Genomic DNA, 6884 nt, shown 5'->3' with positions numbered 1-6884 from the left:
CAAGTGGGCGGAAGGACAGGGATCTGGGAAGGGCCCTCAGCGGGTGTATTAATAGCTGCGGCTGGGCGCACGCCCGTGGTGCCGCAGAGCCAATAAGCAGATCAGCACCGTGCCGCCGGTTCAGAACGAGTCACGGGGGACCCTCCCTGACCTCGATTCCTTAACTTGGGGAGGAGGGGACGGCAGCAGGGGGGAGAAGGAAAGCCTCATCCGCACGCCTCAGCTCTGGAGGCGGCCACTCGCCCGAGGAAGGGCTGGTTGAGTGGCCACGGTTGCTCCACCTCCGTGCCAAGCTTCTCCAGCCAGGTGCCTGTCCTGCCTTGGAGCTGTGCCACCAGCCCAATCCACACCATCCTCAACCGGGTCAGGACGGGACGCCCCGAGACACCTCAGCCCTTCTGGGAGCAGAGTTCTCTCCATCCTTCTCCCAGCTGAATGTACAACCTCGAGCCTCTTTCAGGATCTTACTCTTGCCCTCTGTGTGCACTGCACAGAATCGTCCCTGAAAATGACCAGGTTTCCTCCTGTGCCCACTTGGAGCCCTCTGTCCCACAGAAGAGATGAGCTGGTAGTGAGGTCCAGCTCTGCCACCACATGAGACAGCCAATTTACACGTCACGAAATCATCTCCATGTCTCCCCACGCACCAGCTCCCTGCATCCACGCACAGGTGGAAGGAGACAAAGCCATTTATTTTTCCCTCCCTGGCAAACAAGCATCAAAGACCGACGGATGGAGGAGCAAAGCTCCAGCCGAGCCTTTGCAGAGCCACGGGGCCACCGCTCGGCCCTGCAGATGTCATTTTGTGACATCTCCAGGCTGGTTTGTCGTCATGAATCAGCATTTCCCTTCATCCAAGCAGTGTGATGCTTCTCCCAAATACACGAAAGGGAAAAAATGCACATTTTCAGGCAGAGGAAGGGAAACAAAGCTCGCACGAGCAGCACAGAGCTATTTGTGGCTGAGCCTGAGCTGAGCAGATGATGGCTGGAGCCAGGGCACAGCAAAAGCCACCTTCAGCCTGGCTTTGGACCAAGGACATCCGGCTGTGCCCCATGCTCCATCCAGAATCTCTCCCCAGCTCCCACTGTACAGCTTGAGAAGGCTCCTCAAGCACCCAGAGACTGCCAGGGAAACATCTTCATCCTCAGCAGCACCAGGAGGGCTCAGAGCTGGATGGGTGAGGGGCTGGGGCGAGGACTGGAAAAATACCTCATAAACAGAGAAATTCAGATTACCCATAAAGCTTTTTCAGGTCAAAGGGGGAAAGGGATTTTTTAATAGAAAATGGAGGTTATGGGATTGGCAATAGTTATGTGACAGACGCATAGAGTTAAATCCTCATAATCTCCTTTACCATTTAGCATTGAGCACCATCCTAATTCCATGTTTCATAAAACCGTCTCCAAATCACTGGGAGAGATTAAAAATTTAGAAATAGCACAGCAATATTTTTAAACCAGAAATCACTGCTCACATCTGGTCAGATGTGTTGACCCTAACCTACATATCGAGGGCATTAATTCACATGAACCTGAAAAGAGGAGGCTGGGGGAGCTGAGATGGAACAGTTTCAGCTGGGAATGCAGCCTGGAGCCCAGCCTGGCTCCAGCTGGGAGTCCCACCGAGCCCAGCACAGGGCTGGACACCTGAGCTGGCTCTGAAAGGCAGGTGTTTTAAGTTATCCGAGCTCAATCTTCTTAAATTGTGGTAAATTACAACCTAGCGGTATTGAAATATTAGTATCTCTATTCGAGCTGGGAGAAGCAAGTCATTTTGTTATCATCCCTTCGGAATATTTACTAGTCTTGATGGCTGGACTTCCCAAACTCCAGCACCTTCTGACACAGCAAAGCACTTGGGGTGTTCAGCAAGCACCTGCTTGCTCCAGAGCGGGGCCACAAACTGTCCCCAGGATCTGTCACTGTGCCACCCATCTCCGGGAGAGGTGCCCGAGCAGCACAGCAATGCCATCACCTCCCCAGCAGCACAAAACCTCCCAGGGAAGAGCCCGTCCTTTTATAAGAAGTGGATTTAGGAGCAGCCTCAGACAAGGACCGGCTTCGTGCCAGCCAGGGCTCTTCCTCCTGAGATAAGAGGCTTTTCCTGCTCTCCACGCACGTCCATCACCTGTGCTGGCAGGCTGCTGCTTGGACCACACAGCCAGCCCCGAGCCTACCCACACCCAGCAAGTCCCTCAGAGCTGAGCACGGTCCTTTAGCTGGCTGGAAATCTGACAGAGCCAGGGAAAGGCTGAAGGATTTGTGTTTCAAGGGGGTTCGTGCCATCCCCTGGGCAGGCACTAGACTGCCGTTCACATTCCCCCACTGGCAGCAGCTTTCCTGAGACCTCCTTCCTGATCCGGGTGGTCTGACCGCCCGGGTGCCCACCCCAGCCCTCCTCCAAGGCTGGTGAGAAGCTGCCCCAGGAAAAACCCCACCTGTGGGACCCCAAAAGGGCTGGAGGGGCCACCAGGGCTTCCCCAGCCCCCGGCTGAGCCGGGCTGCAGGGATGCTGTGCAGAGCAGCAGGCTAATGGCCACCTCGCAGCTCATTTATTATCCTCATTAAGGGTGTTTGACACCTGCCCTGTTCAAGGAGAAAGTGAACCAAAGCTTGGCACGCACCGGGCTGGGAATTACAGGTAGGTGGCAAGTCCTAATCGTTCCTCCGTGCTGAAGAGAGGACGGCAATTCCATCACACACTGCCTGCACGTTCGGAACGCTGGAGCAGCCTCCGGCCTTGCCCGGAACCAGCTCCCTCCAAGCCCTCATCTCCAGGACACCTTTCACGGCCTTTGTGCCAGCGAAGGGAGTGACCTTGGAGTTGATGGAGCGAGAAGTGGCACTTCCAAGCTCCATGGAAGGGATGAGGAGGGAAGCGGCCGAGGCTGGTCCCTTCCAAGGGGAGCTCAGAGGTGCCTGGGAGAGCAGCACATCCTCCCAGGCTGCCACCTCCCCACCGTGGCTGCCCAGCCCCACGGGTTAAAGCCGTGACTCCCGCACGCTGTGCCCCTCGGGGACCGGTCTCAGGGGGGTGGAAATCGTGTCAGGAAATGCCAAGCAGGGGCTGGGGCATTCAGCTGGTGCCCAGCACAGCAGCAGCGATGGCAGGTACCTGCCACAGCATCTTTCCTGCCTGGCACTGCAATTTGGCTGCCACACGAGTCCCACCCTGGTGGCACAGCTCCTCTGGCTCGAGCACCACGGTCCTTCCTGACGTGACAAAGCAAAGAGGGAGCAAAGGAGAACCTGCCTCTGGTCCTCTGTGGGTAAGGGCATGGCTCAAACATGCTCCAAGTGCCTGCTCCTTAATGCATCTGCATGGAAATTAAGGCCTGAACCACCTCCAGCAATTACGACAGCACCCAGGCTGAGGCTGTAACCCTTGCCTGGGAAAAAAAGCTCTCCCGGCTGGATTCCTGCTTCCTGAACCTCCCATGGCAGCCTGTGAGAGGTACCAGCCTCACCACACCATCCACCCAGAGCTGGACATTCCCCAGCCCTGCCCCACCTGCCCAGCCTGGGGACCCTCAGCTCTGGGGGTGAGGAACAAGCCCAGAGACCACAGGCAAGGGCCTCTCCCTCCCCTTGCAGGGCCACCTCCACCCCGGCTGGATTCCTGCTTCCTGAACCTCCCATGGCAGCCTGTGAGAGGTACCAGCCTCACCACACCATCCACCCAGAGCTGGACATTCCCCAGCCCTGCCCCACCTGCCCAGCCTGGGGACCCTCAGCTCTGGGGGTGAGGAACAAGCCCAGAGACCACAGGCAAGGGCCTCTCCCTCCCCTTGCAGGGCCACCTCTGTGCTTTGGCCATGCTGAACACAACGCCTGAGGAACTGCAGCTGAGTCCCAAGGGGACATCTGGTGACATTACCCAGCCAGAGTGACAGCCCTGTGTCCCCAGGGAAGCCAAACGAGCGGGCACTAGGGGTGGGCAAGGGGACACACCAGAGGCCATGCGCGCCTGGCCTTGGGCTCCCTCCACAATGGCCAGGCCACTCTCCCAGTGCATCACAACCCACTCGGTGGCTTTGCAAGGTGGAGACCAGGATTTCCACCATGCAGCCGAAAGGACAACACATCAGGGCAAGCTCTGCCAGCTCCTCACCTTTTCCCTGTCCCCTCCAAGCCGTGCTCGCTCCCCTCTCAGGGCCAGGAGCCGCTGCAGCCCTTCCTGGGTGCAGCTGGGAGCAGGCAGGAACACGAGCCTGGAAATGGAATTCCTAAATGTTTGGTACAGCTCTGCTGGCGGATGATGGCGGCAGCACACAGCCTGCATGTGGCGGGGGATATTTCTGCGGGATCCACGAGCAGGCAAAGGGTAACTCCCAAGCCCATGGTTATGTAAAGACGGAGAGCTGGCTATAACCGAGATTTCAAAGGCAAGGAACGCTCTGCACCCAGAGCTGCCGCTGCACATCCTCCCCGAACAGCAGCACCGCAATGACTGCAACGACCGAGCGCCTTCCTCCTTCGTGCCCACCATGGAAGTCGCACCTATTAACGTGCTGCCTGCCTGGCTGCGAGATGCCTCCGTGTCATCCGAGGCGCGGCTCAGCCTCGCGTGCTGCGAGACCCCCCTGCCACAAAGCCTTCCAGCTTTTTTCTTGCCCTCGGCTCGCCAGATGCTCCGGAGAAGGACGGAGCGCTGCCCATCCATCCCCCCAGGACGGGGCCACATGGGCAGAGATCCCGGCACCCCAACACCGAGGTGCGGGAGCCACGGCTGCCCCAAGCCATGCCCCAAGCTCCCCGGCAGCCCTCAGCTCCAGAAAGGGCTGTTCCACAGCACATCCCTGGCACTCGCCCCTCGCACAAGGCACAGCCTCTTCCTCCAGAGGACAAACACCCAGGAACATCAGGGTTGCCTTTACCCATTCCCCGTCCAAAGGCAGGAGCAGCCCGAAGCCTGTGCCAGGCACAGGTAAAGGCTCCGGGCGAGCCGCCATGGTGGCTCCTGGTGCTGGGAAATTTTGGCAGGATAAACAAGCGCCGGGCACGGCGAGGAGCTGAGCACTGCAGGCTTCTCCTCCGTGCATTTAATGAGGTTTCCATGTTTCATTTCAGAGACAAACGAGTGCTGTGCCACACTGGGGGGCCGAGATGGGAGAGATTAGGAACCGCGAGCTGCACCGTTCGCTGCGCCCAGCGCGGGAACATCATGTAAATATAATGCCAATATAAATCAGGCGGCAGAGCCATCCAGCAGCAGCACGCAGGGAGATGCTTCCCTGGCTCCCAGCCTCTCAGTTGTGACCAGTCCATTCCTCATCACACCACTCGCCTCCCCTCTGCCTGGCTGCTCTCCTTCACACTGCCAGACCATCTTGCTGCTCAACTCTCTGCTTGCCAACCACCTATTTCTGTTTATTTTGTAAACAGGGGCAGAAATAAGCAGCTACAGCCCATCAAGGGATTTCTAAACTTCAGGGGTCCCTTGGATCAAATGTTTATCTGCTTTTGGTTTCTACTTGAGCTCGTTCTACAGCAGGAGCACGTTAAAAGGATGTGCTTCGATGCCCAGAAATATTAAGTATCTGAAAGGTTTATCATGCATTAAGCAATTCATTTTTTTTTTTTATCCTATTATTCTAATGAAACTTCCATTGTATTGCTGTCCTCTCTCTGGAACCGCTTCACATTAACACTTTGCATCACCAGGACTGTTCGATGCTGAAGATATCTTTTTTTTTTAAGAAATAAAACGTAAAACGAGGCCACGAGGAGTTGTGCTAATGGAGGCTTTTAATTTGCTCTTCTCCGAAGAGATAGCTCTGTGGGAAGAGATCCCTTTTCCAAGAAGCTGGGGCTGAAAAGATGCAAAAAGCAATAAACCGGTGCAGCTCTTTATTATTTTGACTATTGGGGGTCGAAAGGAATCATGGCATCCTCGACGGTTATCTGTTCCCAGGTTTGTTTTTTCCTTTTAGCACAGTAAAAAATGCAAATGTAAGCAAAGCAGACGCTGGCACATTCAGCTCAGCAGATCTGAAGCACAATAGCGATTTTGGGTAAAGCTCCCAAAAGCAGCTTCACCCCAGCTCGAATAAAGCAGCTATTCCATAATTAATAATTGATGGAATAATTGATCATCACCGCACAACTGGACAGGGTGCCCTATTAAACCTCAGTAAATATTTTTCATTGGATTAACATTCAGCTAACGGGGTAATGTAATGGGCAGCAAGAGAGGTCTCATGCAAGGAAGCAGCTCCGTCCCCTTTCTTTCACTTTCCTCATTTCCTAAAATTTCCCCCTTGCTGTTCTCAAATGTCAGAGACGATAATTAGGGCAAATGTCATTTTACATCCTCCGAGCAGACAATTTTCCAAGAGGTGGGCACTTCCAGCACCGCATCCGCAGGTCGGGTCATGGGCAAGGAGGTAATTTATTACAGAAACATAATTAAAAATTCCCGCAGATCCGGAAATGGGCAATTCCTTTATGTAACATGGATCGATTGTTGTAACAAACGCAGTGGGATTTAAGTGCCCGTGCTCCACGCAGCTCCTGCCTCTCTTTAATTGCATCTAGAGCAGAGACTCGGTTAGAGTATCACCCCGCTGGATGTGGGCAGCATTCACTTAATGCCCAACTTTAAATTAATCTGCAATCTTCCAGCGTGTGTCTCCTTGACACGCTCGTTCCATGATCCTCCCCATCCCCCCCCATACATATATATGATTTATCTATAATCTGATTGGTGTCAAGCCGTTGGGTTACACTTCGCACAGCGTTCCTAGGGGGAACGATGCGAATGTTAAAGCATCGCTGGGCTGACAGGATCAGACTGAGAAGTGCTCCGGGGACGCGGAGCGCTCGGTCCCGGCGCGGCACCGCCGGAGGATGCTGCGCCCGTCGGTGCGGGGTCCCGGCCGC

The sequence above is a fragment of the Corvus brachyrhynchos genome, unplaced genomic scaffold (genome assembly GCF_000691975.1).
Source record: "Corvus brachyrhynchos isolate BGI_N302 unplaced genomic scaffold, ASM69197v1 scaffold46, whole genome shotgun sequence".
Taxonomy (NCBI): Eukaryota; Metazoa; Chordata; class Aves; order Passeriformes; family Corvidae; genus Corvus; species Corvus brachyrhynchos.
Note: the sequence above shows the minus strand (reverse complement) of the source record.